This window comes from Camellia sinensis, chromosome 2 (genome assembly GCF_055761805.1).
Source record: "Camellia sinensis isolate YWXY chromosome 2, ASM5576180v1, whole genome shotgun sequence".
Taxonomy (NCBI): Eukaryota; Viridiplantae; Streptophyta; class Magnoliopsida; order Ericales; family Theaceae; genus Camellia; species Camellia sinensis.
This window is the reverse complement of record NC_138962.1, coordinates 15,442,024-15,460,551: the sequence shown is the minus strand read 5'-3', so window position 1 is coordinate 15,460,551 and position 18,528 is coordinate 15,442,024. Positions and strand designations below refer to the sequence as shown.

Sequence of the window (18,528 nt, the reverse complement as noted above, 5' to 3'; positions counted from 1 at the left end):
GAGTGAGTGGTCTCCCTCAAGGAAAAGTGGTTAGCCAGCCCATTTGATGGTCTCCCAACTGAATGCAAGCTAGTGGTATGGTGGGAGACCAAAAATATGGCTCAAAAATCAAGGAGACCAGTTTCCCGACAAGAAAACTGGCTGGCAGAGAGAGAAGTGGTCTCCAAGAGAAAAGGTGGTCTCCCACCCTTGTACCACCTTCCAAACAATGAAAACAAGGTTCATGCCAAAAATGAACCAACACCGACGCAAAACGAGGGTTCGGGGGGCAAAACGCGCGGCCGAGTGCCCCAAAAATAGGCTGTTTAAGCACCAAAAGTGGCGTGCGACCACAAAGGTGGTCTCCTGGGCTATAGTGTCCCTCCAGATAGAGGAAACAAGGTGTGTGCCAAAAACTGTGCCCAACGGAGAATGTTAAGCAGTCCCAAACCGAGGCGCGTGGCCGACGGCTCCGAAAATAAAAAACTGCTCTCCAAACAGGAACAATGGCCTGTGACCACGAAAAGTAGCCTGCGGCCACTAAGAGATGGTCTACAAGACCTCTCCCTCCCTCCGGGAAGAGAAAGCAAAACCTGGTCCGTAAACCGAGGCAAAGCATAAAAGGGTCCCGAGGTCTGGGGGTAAGGACCTCAGCCGAAACTCCGAAACCTCAGAACGAGCACAACATGTGCAATCACTGAGCGCTCAATCGATGACGTCTGAGTCTTAAGGTCGGTCAAAAATGGGGTGTCTACATCGGCCAATACGATATTCAATTCCTGCTTAGAACCTCAATCAAGGGGCAAGTACTTCCTGATTTTGTGGCCGAATTCACGAGTGGTCTTGCCGACTTCAAGTCTAAACAAATTCAGTCCAAGCCGAATTAGAGAATTTACGTTGGGGACATTTGGCAGTTATACTGTGATGGATCATCCAACCAACGGGGCAATGGAGCCGGAGTAGTAATCATGGCTCCCGACGGCGCAATAATTGAGCAGGCCGTCAAACTTGGCTTCGAAGCATCGAATAATGAAGCAGAATACAAAGCCCTGCTAGCCAGTTTGCGGAATGCACACCTTCTAGGTGCCCGGCGTTTGCTTGTATTTTGCGATTCAAAACTGGTGATCAATCAGCTGAAGGGGGAGTACGCGGCCAAAAACGACCGTATGACAGCTTATATGAAAACGGCAAATTCCTTGCTGGCAGAATTTGACCATCATGAATTGAACCAAATAACATGTGACCAGAACACACATGCAGATGCCCTGACTTGCCTAGCCTCCGCCATCAACTCAGAGATTAAACGGACCATTGAAGTAGATTTCATCCCAGAGCCGAGCATTGGCCCTTCTGAAGAAGTCCAGGTCAATGTCATAGAGTCAGGATCGAGTTGGATGGACTCCATTGCTGTATTCCTGTCTTCTGAACAGCTCCCAATGGACAAGAAAGAAACGCACAAACTATGAAACAAAGCCCTGCTATACTACTTGGATCTGCAAGGAAAGCTTTATAAAAAATTCCTTTTCTGGTCCATACCTGGAATGCATTCATCCGGACAAAGTCGAAGAACTTCTGACCGAAATACATGAAGGTAGCTGTGGCGCCCATTCTGGCGGGCGCTCTTTGGCTCATCGAGTTGTGACACAGGGGTATTACTGGCCGACAATGAGAGTCGACGCCGAATATTACGTGAAAAGGTGTGAACAGTGCCAGAAGTTCTCTCATTTGACTCACCTGCCCGCTGAAGAGTTAAACTCTATAACCAGTCCTTAGTTGTTCGTCCAATGGGGACTTGACATCGTTGGACCACTGCCTCATGCCCCGAGTAATAAGCGATTTTTGATTGTCGCGACAGATTATTTCACAAAATGGGTAGAAGTGGAGGCACTAACCCACATCTGAGATACCAGCGTAAAGCGTTTTGTGTGGAGAAATATCATAACACGATTCGGCATTCCAAGAGCACTTATTTTAGATAACGGCACCTAGTTTGATTGCGGTTTCTACAGGGAACTGTGCAGCAAGTATGGCATTCGGCCCTATTATTCCTCCCCGGCTTATCCACAGAGTAATGGCCAAGCTGAAGCCTCCAACAAATCTATTTTATATGGCATCAAGAAGAGGCTGGAGAAAGCTAAAGGAAGATGGGTAGAGGAGTTGCCAAGTGTGTTATGGGCTCATCACACTACTCCGAGGCGGTCCACTGGGGAGACGCCGTTCGCTTTGTGCTTCGAAACGCAGGCAATCATCCCCTTGGAGATCGGCCTCCCAACCTTGAAATAAAGAGTTTTTGATTTGGGCCGAAACGACATGATGTTGGCCTTGGATTTGATTCGGATTGAAGAACGGAGAGACCGTGCCCTTGCATCCATGGCACGGTACCAGTTTTCAAATCACTTTTTAAAATTCATAACCAATCAGTTTTTAAAGATGCGTTTTCATGTTAAATATACGAATCAAAAAACTTGGAGATTGTTTTGAATCTTGAATTTTGAATTATTCTCTCAATTGAAGTTATTTTACTTATTTTTGGAGCTTTGGGACTTTATTGAAGTTGGTTAATTTGAGTTTGAGAAGATTATTTTGAAGATGAGTTTTATGTTCAAATTTACAAAGCAGAAATTATTAAATTAGGCTTGATTCATGGATTAAGTTTTCAATTGACCATGTTTTCATGTTTTCTTGCATATGGGACCCCTCGGGACATCTAGAACTTGCATTTTAGCACTCTAAGAGCATGTTAGCAATGTTTTGAGCTCAACATAAGGTTGAAGTTAGGTTTAAGCCATTTGGTGCATCATTTATGTTCTAAGTCTTCAAGTACATGCTATGTGTGATATGTAGGTCTTGTACCGAGTGTTGAGCTGTCTGTTTAGAGGTTTTCTCATCTTTTCTTCTTTTGAGGTAGGGATTTTTAGTTCTCTTTCAATACTTTCATTTATAGATAGATTTTTGGTATTTTTCCTTATACAAAATTTATCTTTTATGCGTTTTGTGATAAATCATGAGATCGGGGGTTTAGGTTTGATGTTCTGGGGTTTACCTTTTTGGGTTGGGTTATGATTTTGGGTGAATAATAAATAGAAGATTTGGAATAAAAAGTGTTTTTGTGAAAAGTTTTGATTTCTTCCAAAACCCTAGTTGGCTCATAAAGAGGGTTGATGGTTTTGGTCACGACCCGCTCCCCGTACCCAACGGTTAAGCATTGTGATGTCCAGCAACTGAAGTTACCTCAGGCCAATTCTTAAACAAATAAATAAACGTGAGCGGAAATAATATTTAAGTGAGGGTACCAAAATAATCATTGGAGCTTCTATTTAATTAATTGTCAGATCTGAACAATGTCTAACAAGTGCTTTGTGTCTACCCCATGCACCGGCCCTGACATGTCACCTGAAAGTGGTAAACAACTGTAAGTGCATGACAGAGTGGGAAATTTCATACTAAGAGCATAAGGGCATAAAATTCACCATGGATAATTATTGGCTAAACAGATGTTGATATTAAAATACAGAATATATAATACGGAAATCATTTAACATATAATACAAAATAATCATAACCACGGTACAGAACGGAATAGAACAGATGTATGGACTCAAGAGGTGGCTCGTATGAATTCTAGAGGTGGCTCCCACAATAGTTTAGCACTTAGTTTCGTACAACACTTTGCTCCACACCAGAAATCAGAGTGTCAGTGGATCCATGACAGACAGAGGGTCACAAAGTGACTAATCAGAGGGCCAATGGTTATTTAAGTCCCCCAAGGCATGGGACCTCCATTGTAACGCCCTCAAAATTAACCCATTATATATATCATTGACATGCATTATTTAAAGAAGACAATTTATTAATTCATTCATCAGAGTATTACTAAATAAAGCATTACATGTAACATTGAGTAAAATGCCTTACAGGCTTACATCTTTCCAAGCCAACACTTGGATACAAAAATATGAGTTCTAACTCAATACAAGAAAAGCCCTAGGCTTGAATGTTTACATGCACAAATAAATAAAGACAATTAACTAAAGGTAGTCTTCTTCAAACCAGAAGCCAAACCCTCCCAAGCTAAGTCCTTGGAGGTAGTTTATCACCTGAACCTGAAAATGATGTTCCCATAAAGGGTGAGCCACAGCCCAGTAGAAATATTCTAAACCACATATAAGCAATGAATAAAGCAATAGCATTCAACAGATGGTTAACCAAGATAATCAATTACTTCATTTTACAGCCTCATAACACTATTGTCTAAGATACATTTTACTTTCCAACTTAATCAACATGGCCCAGAACCTGGCCGAACTTACAACAGTGAATTATATAAATCATATTCACATTCTTCCAATATCAACAAACAAATGAGACTCAAGCTCAATTCAAAACACTTCATACTTCCAGATTGATACACATTTTAGTGCTGTATCAATAAAACACTTCTATATAAATAAGCACACATAAAAGTGATGCTAATGGAGTCCATCTCCTATCTCCTCCCAAACAAAAATCCGGTTTAGAGGTCCATCCCCTATCTTCCCCTAAACCGTGGAGTACATCCCCTATCTCCTCCCACACAAAACAATGTATGCAAATGCAATGCTCAATCAATACACGTATTTTCTGTATCAATGCAATAGTCAAAATTAATGACTTAACCAATGTGATTAGTTTCAGTTATTCCTAATCCACATGCAATGTCTACAACAATCACGACTATCCTCCACCGATAGCCCAAAACAATTATTTCTAAACTGAAAATAACTATGTCAACAATTCAATAGACAAATAATTCAAATTATCCAACTACGCCATTTAATCAATGAATTCCCCAATTCCATGAATTAAACCATCTTTTCCCAACTCCACGAATTAATTATACAAATTAATTTAATAATACAACTAGGGTTTTTCCCAGAATTTAACAAAGTATCCCCAACATATCAAAATACCAAAACTTAGAACAAAACCTATAAAATGGAGTAGGAAATCCCTACCTCAAAGAAAACAACCCAAATGGTGAAGACAGAGATGAGTGCCCAAATACCAAAGTGCTCCAAATCGCCAAATGTTCAGATTAAATGGAAGCCCTCGACTCACTCTATCTTTTTAATGAAGGATCTAGGGTAGAAACACTCCCTAAGTGGATCAAATCTAAGAGAGAAGGTGAGTAGGGAGAGAGAGAAGTCGGACCTAGGGTTTGGAATCAAAAAGAAGATGAAAAGGACTGATCAAAACCCGCTGCTGTGTATATAAACTGGACAGGCTCGCTCGAGCGAAGCCTTTGTCGCTCGAGCGACCAGACAGAGAAAAGCTACGCTCGAGCCAAGGAAACCTTGCTCGAGCCAACAACCCAAAAGCTCGCTCGAGCGAAAGAAAACTCGATCGAGCGAAGAACTCAAATCTTCAGGTCTGTAATCAGACTCACGCTCGAGCGAAGGAACCATCGCTCGAGCGAAGAACAAACTAACTCGCTCGAGCGAAGAAAATCTCGCTCGAGCTAAGAATGCAGAGCTACAGGTCAATACTGGACGCCATCTCTCGCTCGAGCGACCAACTTCTCGCTCGAGCGAAGAACCAAAATCCTGGACAGCAACACTTGGTTTCTAAACCCAACCAACCTGAAACAAACCTGCCCAACACATCCTATAATTCCAAATGAGAAAATAAAGGACAACAACAACAATTATACAATAACAGAATCTTCCGGATACAATAATCAAATGGGAAAAGACCGGGGTCGCTATATCCATGGTGGTACTTATAAAACATACTTGTTTATAAGGTCATAGTCAAATATTCTTGAAGATTTAAACAAACATATCCATGAGTTTCATTTTAAATAAATAGAGTTCAGAAATTAATCCACGTAATTAAAATATTAATATAACTTATAAAGCATAACTTGTATAAAATAAATTATGGTAAGTCAAAACATACGTAAGATATATTATGGTAATTCAAGGTATAATATAACACACCTTAAGATTAATACCTTACTCTTTCTTTCCACTATCAAAAACCTTCTTGACTTCCAGTATTTTTTTCCTCTTTCTTAGTTTGTTCTCCTTCTTTTTTCCTTCACCCCAACAAATCCTCCATTTTATAGAGAGATAGTCGTGGCCACCAAGCCACCAGGTTGCCACGTGTCATTCTTTGCACCAAGCCACAAGGCAACGTGCTCCAAACCATTAATTCATACTTATCTAACATATTTGACTTTAGGTTTAATTTTACTTTGGCCTAAATCTTTAATTAATTATATGCCCATTTTTTCTGATAATATATAATCCCTAATTTAATTATACTTTATCTCATATACCCATAACATTTAGTATTTTATTTCTCTTACGAAATATTTAATTAAACATTTATGATTTTTCTCATTTATAATACTAAAATAAAATTTAAGGGACAATTTAAATTTTCGGATTGTTACAATCTTCTCTTCTTTTAAAAATTTTGTCATCGAAATTTGTCATATGTATAAACTATCCGTTGCGCACTCTGATAAATATATATATATATATATATCAAGAATAAATTTGATGATTAATACGATATAAAATATTGCTAAATCATTACCTCAAAAAAAAAAATTATCAGAAACAACTCACTGTTTATTTGTCAAAAACTGTGTTGGGTCAAAATGAGAAACAATGAGTGACTTTAAAAACTTTTCATTGGTTTTGTTTTTGAAAAGAAAAAAAAAATAATTAAAATGAGACACAATTAAACAAGTGACTGGAAATGAAATAACAGAATCATATGCAAGAGTTAAAGGAATTTGAGATAGACTTCCATTTCTTTTATCCGTGAATCTTCCATTGATAGGAAATAGTTTCAAAATTAGTATGTTTAAAATTTGAACTCACTTATAAAAAGTCGAAACAAATTTTTTTTTTTTGAATACTGAACTGAAAATTATATGTATTTAATTATATTATAATTTTGGTAGGTGCTTGAGCCCGATACCCTCTATATATTTTCTTTCTTTTGCTATAACAAATAAAAATTATATCTAATATCCTTCACAAATTATGCACAAAAAAAAAATAGTATATATAATCATATAAAATTATAATATAATTAAATCGACTATTAAAATATAATATTTAGGTACTAATTACCCGCTATCCTACTTCTTAAATGTGCGTGTGTCCTATGCTCCAATGATGATTTATTTTATTTTTTTTAATTTTTGTTTATAAACTATTGCTCTGATACCACTTGTCATAACCCACTCCCCGTACCCAATGGTTAAGCATTGTGATAGCCAGTAATTGAAGTTATCTCCGGCCAATTCTTTAACAAATAAATAAACGCGAGCGGAAATAATATTTAAGTGAGGGTACCAAAATAATCATTGGAGCTTCTATTTAATTAAATTGTCAGATCTGAACAATGTCTAACAAGCACTTTGTGTCTACCCCACGCGTCGGCCCTGACATGTCACCTGAAAGTGGTAAACAACTGTAAGTGCATGACAGAGTGAGAAATATTATACTAAGAGCATAAGGGCATAAAATTCACCATGGATAATTATTGACTAAACAGAGGTTGATATTAAAATACAGAATATATAATACGGAAATCATTTAACATATAATACAAAATAATCATAACCACGGTACAGAACGGAACATAACAGATGTATGGACTCAAGAGGTGGCTCGTATGAACTCTAGAGGTGGCTCCCACAATAGTTTAGCACTTAGTTTCGTACAGCATTTTGCTCCACACCAGAAATCAGAGTGTCAGTGGATCCATGACAGACAGAGGGTCACAAAGTGGCTAATCAGAGGACCAATGGTTATTTAAGTCCCCCAAGGCATGGGACCTCCATGGTGGTACTTATAAAACATAATTGTTTATAAGGTCATAGTCAAATATTCTTTAAAATTTAAACGAACATATCCATGGGTTTCATTTTAAACAAATAGAGTTCAGAAATTAATCCACATAATTAAAATATTAATATAACTTATAAAACATAACTTGTATAAAATAAATTATGGTAAGTCAAAACATACGAAAAATATATTATGGTAACTCAAGGTATAATATAACCCACCTTAAGATTAATACCTTACTCTTTCTTTCCACTATCAAAAACCTTCTTGACTTCCAGTATTTTCTTCCTCTTTTTTAGTTTGTTCTCATTCTTTTTCCCTTCACCCCAGCAAATCCTCCCTTTTATAGAGAGATAGCCGTGGCCACCAAGCCACCAGGTTGCCACGTGTCATTCTTTGCACCAAGCCACACGGTTACGTGTTCCAAACCATTAATTCAAACTTAACTAAAATATTTGAATTTAGGTTTAATTTTACCTTGGCCCAAATCTTTAATTAGTTATATGCTCCTTTTTTCTGATAATATATAATCCCCAATTGAATTACACTTTATCTCATATACCCATAACATTTAGTATTTTATTTTACTCTTATGAAATATTTAATTAAACATTTAGGGTTTTTCTCATTTATAATTAAATAATACTAAAATAAAATTTAAGGGACAACTTAATTTTCGGGTTGTTACAGTTTTTGCTTAAATTGGAAGTGGCATCATGAAGTTGAGGTGTTAAATTGCTCATATCCATGTTTAATTGAATTTTGAAAACGTTTGGAAAAATCCATGTAACAAATTGCGATTGAACTCTTGTTGTTGATATTCTAAGTTATGCTATGAAATGAGATTGAGTTTGGAGATTTTGAATTTGTGAATTGTATTGATGATATGAGATTTGTGATAAAATGATAAAGTGGAGATTTAAGAAATGCATTGAGTTGTGTTGGGTTGTGTTGTGTTGAGTTGAGTTGAGTTGTGTTGAGTTGAATTGAGTTGTGTTGGGTTATGTCGTGTTGTAATTGGTACCCGCGCGGAGAGTCAAGGTGCCCAATTGCCCTGCCTGCGCTTGTCACTGGACGAATGTGGGAAAATATTTTTGGGTATCCACTGGTCCTGCCGTATAATAGTCAGCAAAAGTGGAAAAAAAGATTTTGGGCGCCCACATCCTGCAGTATAATAGTCGGTAAATGTAGGGATTGTATTAAATGTTTCTAGGTCCCCACGTTCTGCCGTATAATAGTCGATACATGTGGGGATTGTATTAAATGTTTTTGGGTGTCCATGTCCTGCCATATAATAGTGGGTAAATGTGGGGATTGTATTAAATGCTTCTGGGTGTCCACATCCTGCTATATAATAGTTAGTAAATGTAGGGATTGAATTAAATATTTTTGGGTGCTCACGTCCCGCCGTATAATAGTCGGTAAATGTGGAGATTGTATAAAATATTTTTTGGTGCCCACTATCCCACCGTATCAAGCCGGCAAAAGGTGGAATGTGTTGTGAGTTAGGTGCCCGCTATCTCGCCGTATCAAGCCGGCAAAAGGTGGAACGTGTTGAGAAATGTGTTGAGTTGGAGATAATGTGTTTGACTTGTAATGAACTTATGAAATTACAATGTGTTGTGTGATTTTGTATAGAGGAGAAATGCATATAGAAATTACTTGAAAAAGATAGTAATTGGGTAAGGGGTTGATGATGATGAACTCACCGGGTTGTTTTGTGACCTTAAATGAAGACTATGAGATTTATTTTGTGAGTAATAGTTATATCAATTTGAGTTAAGGATTGTGGATTTATGGTAATTGTGGTACAATTGGGTTGGAAGTTTAAGTAAAAAGAAAAAATCTTGTGTAAATTTGTGAAGAATGATTTTATGAGGGATGAATCCTCTAATCTTATAAATGATGAGTCTTCTTAAAAATCCTAGATTCGAAATTTTGGTCTAAAGTGGGTTTTCAATTAGGTTGAAGATTTATTTCATAGATTGAAGACGAATGTTTATTTGAAAGAGAGATTTGAAATTAATTGTAAATATTTGAGAAATTGAATTGAAAGGGGTTTATATTCTTGATTCAAGTTGAATTACTAGTGACTATAGAAATGTTGAATATAAGGGGAACTTGGACTTTAATGTTATAGGATTATAGTATTTTTGAATTGTAAAATGGAAATTAAATAAGGAAAGATAATATTTATGACAGAAAGTTTTCTTGAATGTTCAAATAAATTTTGAGAAAATGATACTGTACTTATGATATTTTGGACATACAAAACGTCATCGTACTATATAGTATCACCCTGCATGCATGATCATTTTTATTTATGTGTTAATTATTGTTTTAGAACTATGAGATCCCTATTGGGTATTAGTGCTCATCCCACGTTGATGAACTTCACAGGTAATTGAAGATTTCAAATATGACATGGAATTTCCTTCTTGTACAGTATTATGATTTTATTTTGAGGTTGTAAGATATACTTGTAATTCAGAGATCAGTATTTTTTTTTCCTTGTATGTAATATGTATGTAAGCCTTAGGGTATTTCTTTTATTTGTATGTAAATGACACTGTTGTGTAACAAGAGAGAACATGTATATTTATTTATTGGTAAATGGACTAAATTAATTAATATTGGTAATGTTATCCAAGTAATAAAATACAGGGCGTTACACAGACAACTAGCAAGATGAAATTTGAGCCATTCAGGCCAAGCTCATATTCGAGCTACGCAGCGGAGCTTTTTTTTAGATTCATTCAATTTAAATACACTTAAAATGTATAAAATTTATAATTTTTTTTAAATCGCTAAATATTAACAAATATACCCCCCCCCCAAAAAAATACATTTTCATATAATTTTTGTATTTATTAAATTTTTTAAAGATTTCTTTAGTTTTTTTTTTTAAACTTTTTAAGTATATGTATCTGAAAATCAAGTGGCCATATATGAAAAAAATTGAACTTATATATGCTAAACAAAGCTAATTGTTAAAAATTTGAGAAAAGAGTATTTTTAACTTTTACTTTATGTTTATCATCTTAGAGTATCAGCATCAGCCTCTCTATAATGGCGCCTCTCTATAATGGCTTTGAAGCTATTGTAGAGAATAAAAGCTGTGAATATGTGTTCCATCAGCCTCGCTATAGCCTTCATTCATTTTGCCAATGCTACAGTACTTCCCTGATGAAACGAGCAACTGTTTATAGGGTATTCAATTTTTTATGTGTTATCGGATGTTTGCCCGGAAGTCCGGCCGGTCAATGGCAAATTAATTTTTTTTTTTAAACATTTCCTCCAGTTTTACCTTTACAAAGAAACATCGGAATTGTTTGGCTAGCAGCTCATCAATTTAATGAAAAAAGAAAGAATAGCAAATATTTTAATAGGATTGAATTAGAATAGAGAATTTGATGCAGTGTGGTGACTAGCTAAAATAGAAAAATGGCCTTTTTAGTTATAATTTAACTAAAAATTTGAAAAGACTGGTGTGGATGCTCTTACAATATGCAACAAATCATACCAAATCTTGCAACTAAAAGTCTTTCTTTATTATAGAACACAAATTTAGAATGAAAATATACGATGCGTAAAAAACAAATATAAATGTACGATAATATGTAAAATATATATTAAAATTTTATTTTTTGTAATAGTATTTGATTCTTACTGAACTGTCAATAAAAGTCAGCTAGCAAGACCCATCAAATTTTTAATGAAATTTTTAATGAAGACATCACCAACCCACATCTCCTATAAAATCCATGAGTTGCTCTTCTCTCATTGTGGGTGTACATGTGAATGTTATTACTTTGTTTTACCTACAATTTACAAACTCTGAAAGCAGAGGACAGAAGCAAAGTGTTCACTTTGAAAACATTTGCAAAACAACTCTTCAACTAATTAAGTGTGTGATGGATCAGCAGGAATCAACATTTGAGCTTGAATTGTCAGGATTCCGATTTCACCCAACAGAGGAAGTGCTTCTCAGCTTCTACCTTAAATACATCATTTTTGGCAAGAAATTGGGAATTGATATTATTGGTTTCCTCAACATCTACCATCATGATCCTTGGGACTTACCTGGTAGGCATTGCTCTTTCTTCTTAAAGTTTTGTTTTACCATTGCAAAAAAAAATCTTTCTAGTCAGTGCCTTTAGGACATAAGTAAAAGATAAAATATTTATAAAAAAAATTAAACAATATTGAACAATATTTATATACTTTTCACTAATATATTTTTATTGAAATAAATATATTTTTTAATATTTTTATACATTTTCAGTACACTTTTTTACGCACTTTTCAATATTGAACAATATCTAAATGGCACTTGTTAGCATTTACTTTGCAAAAACATTATGTAAGTGTTTGGAAAGTGAATTTTTTTGTAGATTTTTTTAGTTATAGGATATTATTGGAGAATTTTTTTTTTTTATGTTTGGAAAGATAGTTGGGATTTTTGTGGTTGGATGTGATATTTGTGAGAGAAAAAGTAAAATAATTATAGGGTTTGATGTGATATTTTGTTTGAATTTATTTTTTTTGATTTTGTAACCAATTTGTCTTTTAGTGAAAAAAACAAAAAAAAACTTAAAAACTAACTTCCCAAACAGTGCCATATAACTGTCACCTACTGAGAAAAAAAAAATTATTATAAAAAATATATGCTTTGTAATATGTTAGCATGCCACATGTGCTAAAAATTTATCACGCTAGTTGAATTATACAAGCACAAATCTTTAATAAATTCTAGAAACTCTCAAGCATCTTGCAACGACAAGTACAGTAAGTTCTTCCTCACTAAAGTAAACAGTTGGAGACACCCTAATGTTTAATCAGTTGAAGGCTGAAACTATCAATATAAGTGCAAGTACGAACATCAATTGTTGTGCACTTGAGTTTGGAGGTTCAGAAAACTTCTTAGGCCTCGTTTGGGAATAGACTAATTTAGTAACTTTTTGGCTATTTGGCTAAAAAGGTAAGTAAAAAAAACTTGTATGTTTGGAATGACTTTTTGGCTAATTACGAAAAGATGTGCAAAAAGTAGAGAGAAAAGAGAATCTTTGACTTTTTAGTATGGGTTGTTGGCTTTTTGGCTAATTTAGTAACTTTTTGGCTAATTGGCTAAAATAGCCTCTTGCCAAACGAGGCCTTAGTATATCTTTCTATTTTACTGTTGAAAGTTGTGTAATTATTTGCCCATTTTGCTTCACCCTAGGTAGGATTGTCCCCATCCAGTAACTCATCTGGAAGCGATGAGCATTATCCCACTAATTGTGGACTTATTCTAACTTGACACTCGTTTGTCAATTATATATTTTAATCAAAATGTTAATATATTAACGTTATTATATTAATGTATGTGAGGATATATTTTCTGAGTACCAATACGTGGTAAGGTAACGCCGATGTGTCAGCCGAGGTGTCACATGTCCTGGTCATTATGCTGAGGTTATCTCGGCGTTGCCGAGGTTATCTCCGAAGATATCGGAATCCGAGATAAACGGATAAGGGACAAGAGTCCTAGAATGAAGAGGAGACTTAGTCAAGATGAGGATAAAACTCTTAGGGAGTTTTTCTTTGTCTCTTGAGGAGTCCAAAGTAAGTACTGAATTGGAGTCCATAGAAGTCAGGCTTCTAGTGAGACTAGGATTGAGTTAACTATAAAAGAGAGGCACCCCCGTGGGTCTAAGGTACGTAATTTATGCTTTGAGCATTGAGTTTAGCATTATTGATTATCTTTGAGAGATATACTGACTTGATCGTCAAAGTACCCCTGGGTGGTGGAACCACCGCCAGAGCCTTCTCTTTCTGTTACAGGTTAGCTGAAGCCATCTACTCTGCCGGTGCTCTCTAGCTGATTACTAAACGGGCAGTGTGATCAGAAAATCACCCACACAATTTGGCGCCGTCTATGGGAAATTAGAAGAATAGATGGCCAGTAACGGACAGAAGGAAAAGATTGGGGACGACACTCCTGCTGGGAGTGGCAGACCAATCAACCTTGATATCGAAGGAGACAACCACAATGCAGAAACTCGTGACCAGGGCCACGGAGAGAAAGACGTCGGCCAGGAGGGCGACACTTCGAAGAAGACAGACCAAAGCAAGTACTATAACAAAGATAACCTCCAGGTATAGAGGGATAGGTGCCTGCGGAGGGATGAAGAAGTAAAAGACTTGGCACACAAGTTGGCAGACCTGCCGTCGGTTGTCAACTTCATGATGCAAAACAATGTCATGCAGCCACCGTACTCGCTGCAGAACATGCCGATTCCAGCAACTAATGTCCAGAAGGGAGGAAGGAAAACAATCCCCGAAGCCCCTCAGCACACTAGAAGCGGAAGGCACTCTCACCGACCTTCTAGGGAAGTCGGACGAGAGGAGTCGAGACGAGAGGAGTCCCGAAGGACGTATCACACGAAGGACCCAGAGCCCAAAGAACATAGGCATGTTCAAGGACAGGCGCTCTGCTTTGACACAACCCATGGAGAAAGATCAAAACGGGCCCACCACGAGGCCGAAAGTAGTGTACCGAAAAGATTGAAGTCCAAAGATAGCCGAGCTCCAGGGAGGAGTAAAGAAGACTTGAGAGATTACCTCAAGAGGAAGCAACAGAATGCTGAAGCTGAGGTAACTTTCCCGGTTAAGCCGAGGACACCATTCTCGGTGGAACTGGACAAATTTGAAGCACCAAAGAGATTCAGTATGCCGAGGTTCCAAATATATGATAGTAAGTCAGATCCAAACTTTCACGTTGGACTATACCTGAATTCAATGGCATTATATAGTGGGAACGAGCCGTTGTTCTGCAAAGTATTCCCCTCATCCTTCAGGGAGATTGCATCAGATTGGTTCCATAAACTACCGAAGGGAAGCGTAAAGACGTGGGAAGGCCTGGCCAAGATGTTTGTGGCCAGGTTTGTGACGAACAAACTACAGCCCTTGAGGGTCGACGCACTGATGGCTTTAAAAATCACCAAGAATGAAGGCCCTTAGGGCCTACGCAAAAAGGTACTACGAGGTGTTCAATCGAATACCCAAATGCAACCAAGAGGTGGCGGTCGTGTCTTTCAAGAACGGCCTGAAAGATAACTGCCCACTACGGAAGTCTTTGGCAAAGACATTACCAAAAAGCATAGAAGAACTCATGGCGAGAATCGAGAAGTACGCCAGAGCCGAGGAGGATACGTCGGGAAACAAAGAGACAAAGCAAGAGAAAGGAAACGGCTCGCCGAGATAACAATGGATCGATCAAACAAGAAACGAAATTGAGGGCTAAACAGGCAGTGACGACTGTGTTCCGAATCCCGATCCATAAAGTCCTGGATCAAATACGAAACCAACCCTATTTTAGAGCATCGACAAGAGCACCAGGGGAATTTATGGGAAGAAACGTCGGTAGGCGTTGTGCTTACCACAATGAAGAAGGGCACCCAACTCAGGGTTACAGAGCCCTAAAAGCACACTTAGAAGACTTGGTGAGGCAAGGCCATCTGAGGGACCTTGTCAATGAGACCAGGACAAGGGAAGAACAGGCAAGATTGCCTCAAGCACCAGCAGCTCCACCTCCCCCAGCACAGCAACCACAGGTAGGAGGACCACGGGTGGTTAATGTAATTCACTCAAAGGTGAACGAAAACGACATACGAGGGGAGACCCAGAAGGTAAAACACCTACAGGACGTAAACCAGGTCGGACATAAAAGACCTCGGCCTGAAGAATGCCAGGGACTGACGATAGCCTTTACTGAAGCCGACCTAGAGATGGTCCAGCATCCATATAATGATGCCTTGGTAGTTTCCCTCCAGGTTGGGGAGTGCCAAGTGAACGCATCCTGATTGATCAAGGCAGCTCTTGCAACATCATGTATGTTAGATGTTACAAGGAGCTGGGCCTTCATCCTGATGACTTGGAGCAGTCCAATGGCCCGATGGTCGGCTTCAATGGAACGCCGACGTGGCCACTGGGCGCAATAAGCTTGGAAGTACAAGCTGACACTAAGAAGATCAAGACAGAATTCATGGTGATTGACACGCCCTCGCCCTACAACATCATCTTGGGAAGGCCATGATTGCATGCAATAGGGGCAGTTCCCTCAACGTTGCATCAACTACTACGGTTCCCAACAGAGCATGGGATTGAAGAAGTCAGAGGAGATCAACTACATGCAAAGAATTGCTCCATGGCAGCAATGAAATCCACCTGCAACATTCGAGAACCAGAGAAGGCAGAGATTGAAGACGAGGACATGAAGGTCCTAGAGGATGTCGGCAAGGAGCCAACCACGAAGAGTGAAGAAGCACTGAAGAAAGTCCTCGTCCAGGAGGATGATAAAGAACGCTTCTTTCTTGTCGGCTCGGGCTTAGCCAAAGAAGAAGAAAGAGAACTGGAAACTTTTCTGAGAGCAAACACAGAAGTGTTCGCTTGGACGCCTTATAAAATGCCTGGCATTGACCCCGAGGTCACATGCCACAAATTGAACGTTGACAGGACAGCCAAACCAGTAATACAACGAGCTAGAAGAACGACGTTGATGCACGTCGAAGCAGTGGAGGAGGAAGTAGACAGACTTCTGGAGGCCAGGGCCATCAGAGAAGTCAATTATCCGACATGGCTATCAAACACTGTGGCAGTAAAGAAAAAGAATGGTAAATGGAGGGTCTGCGTAGATTTTACAAGCCTGAACAAAGCTTGTCCCAAAGACAGCTTTCCTCTACCCAAGATTGACCAGTTAGTAGACGCCACATCTGGACATGGAAGGATGAGCTTCCTGGATGCTTACAGGGGATATTACCAGATAGCCATGTACCCTCCAGATGAGGAGAAGACAGTGTTTATCACCCCGAAAGGGCTGTACTGTTACAAGGTAATGCCTTTTGGGTTGAAAAACGCAGGAGCAACTTACCAAAGGTTGGTAACCAAGATGTTCAAACACCTGATTGGCCAAACAGTGGAGGTCTACATCGATGACATGGTCGTAAAGACCAAGGAACCTAAGGATCATCTTGCTGACCTAAAAGAGGTCTTTGATATACTCAAAACATACTGGCTCCGACTCAACGCATCGAAGTGCGCGTTTGGAGTTAGATCAGGTAAGTTTTTAGGGTACCTGGTAACAAGAAAGGGCATTGAGGCTAGCCCAGATCAAATCAAGGCCATCCTATAGCTGAAAAGCCCGACGTCGGCAAAACAGGTTCAGATGCTTACTGGAAGGGCCGCGGCCCTAAACAGGTTCATAAGCCGAAGCTCAGACAAATGTAAACCTTTCTTCAACCTGGCGAAAAAGGCCACGGACTTCCTATAGACTGAGGAATGTGAGGCCGCTTTGGAAAACCTAAAGAAATATCTAACCACGGCTCCAGTCCTCTCAACACCCGAACCTGGGGAGAACTGTTTTTGTATTTAGCAGTTTTAGAACACGCAGTAAGTGCAGTGCTAATCCGAGAGGAAAAAGGGGAGCAAAAGGCTGTTTATTATGTAAGCAAAACCTTGGCCGATGCAGAAACAAGGTACCTACCACTAGAGAAATTAATGCTGGCCTTAGTAATGGCTTCAAAGAAGCTGAACCATTACTTTCAAGCGCATAAGATTATAGTGCTAACAGAGCACCCACTGAAGTCCTTGTTACAACAAGGAGACTTAACTGGAAGAATAGCAAGATGGGCAGTGGCCTTGGGCCAGTACGACCTGGAGTTCAGGCCGAGAACAGCAATTAAGGGCCAAGTTTTGGCCGACTTTGTGGCCAAATTCACGCCAGAATCCATCGAACACCGGGCTCCGTTGAGCTAAGATGAACGATGTCCAAGCAAACAAGGAGAAGCCCAGCCAAAGGTAAAAGAACAAAGAAAGGAAAAACTCAGACCCTGCAGCATTTACATCGGCGACTCCTTTCGCCTGTTTGTTGATGGGAGCTCAAACCGGCAAGGAGCGGGGGCAGGAGTAGTGTTAATATCTCCTGATGGGGAGATATTGGAATAGTCCATTCCATTAGGGTTCAAGGCCTCAAACAATGAGGCAGAATACGAAGCATTGATTGCAAGACTAAAGCTGGCAATGGCAGCAGAAGCAGATGAGGTAATAATTTTTTATGATTCACAACTTATAGTGAATCAGACAATAGGAGAGTTTGCAACCCGAGATGAGAGAATGTCGGCATACGCAAAGGAAGTCATCAGGCTGGCAGCCTTGTTTCGCAACTGCTGACTTCTTCAAGTTAGCCGAGATGATAACAACCACGCTGACGCATTGGCCAACTTGGCAAGTTCAATACAAACTGGAAAAACAAGGACAATAATGATTGACTATTTGTCAGGCCCGAGCATAGAACCACCGATCACAGAACAAGAAACAATGTGTGTGGACTTGGGACCAAGCTGGATGGATGCAATTGTTACATTCCTAAAAGAGGGAAAGCTGCCAGAAGACCATAAGGAAGCACACAAGGTCAGATTGAAGTCGGCAAGATTCAATCTGACAGCGGATGGACATCTCTACAGAAGGTCCTTCATTGGATCCCTTTTAAGGTGCATACACCCTTTGCAGGTTGAAGATTTCCTATATGAAATTCATGAAGGGATTTGTGGAAGCCACGCTGGGGGCAGATCACTAGCTCACAGGGCCATTACCTAGGGGTATTGGTGGCCCTACATGCAAAAAGATGCAAAAGCCTACGTGAAGAAGTGTGAACAATGCC

The 18,528-nt window shown here is 38.8% G+C and overlaps 1 pseudogene; it reads left to right on the top strand.

Annotated features, from left to right (window-relative positions):
* Positions 1–11,743: 11,743 nt before the first annotated feature.
* LOC145819861 (NAC domain-containing protein 6-like) overlaps positions 11,744–18,528 on the top strand; it is a 68,750-nt pseudogene continuing 61,965 nt past the window's right edge.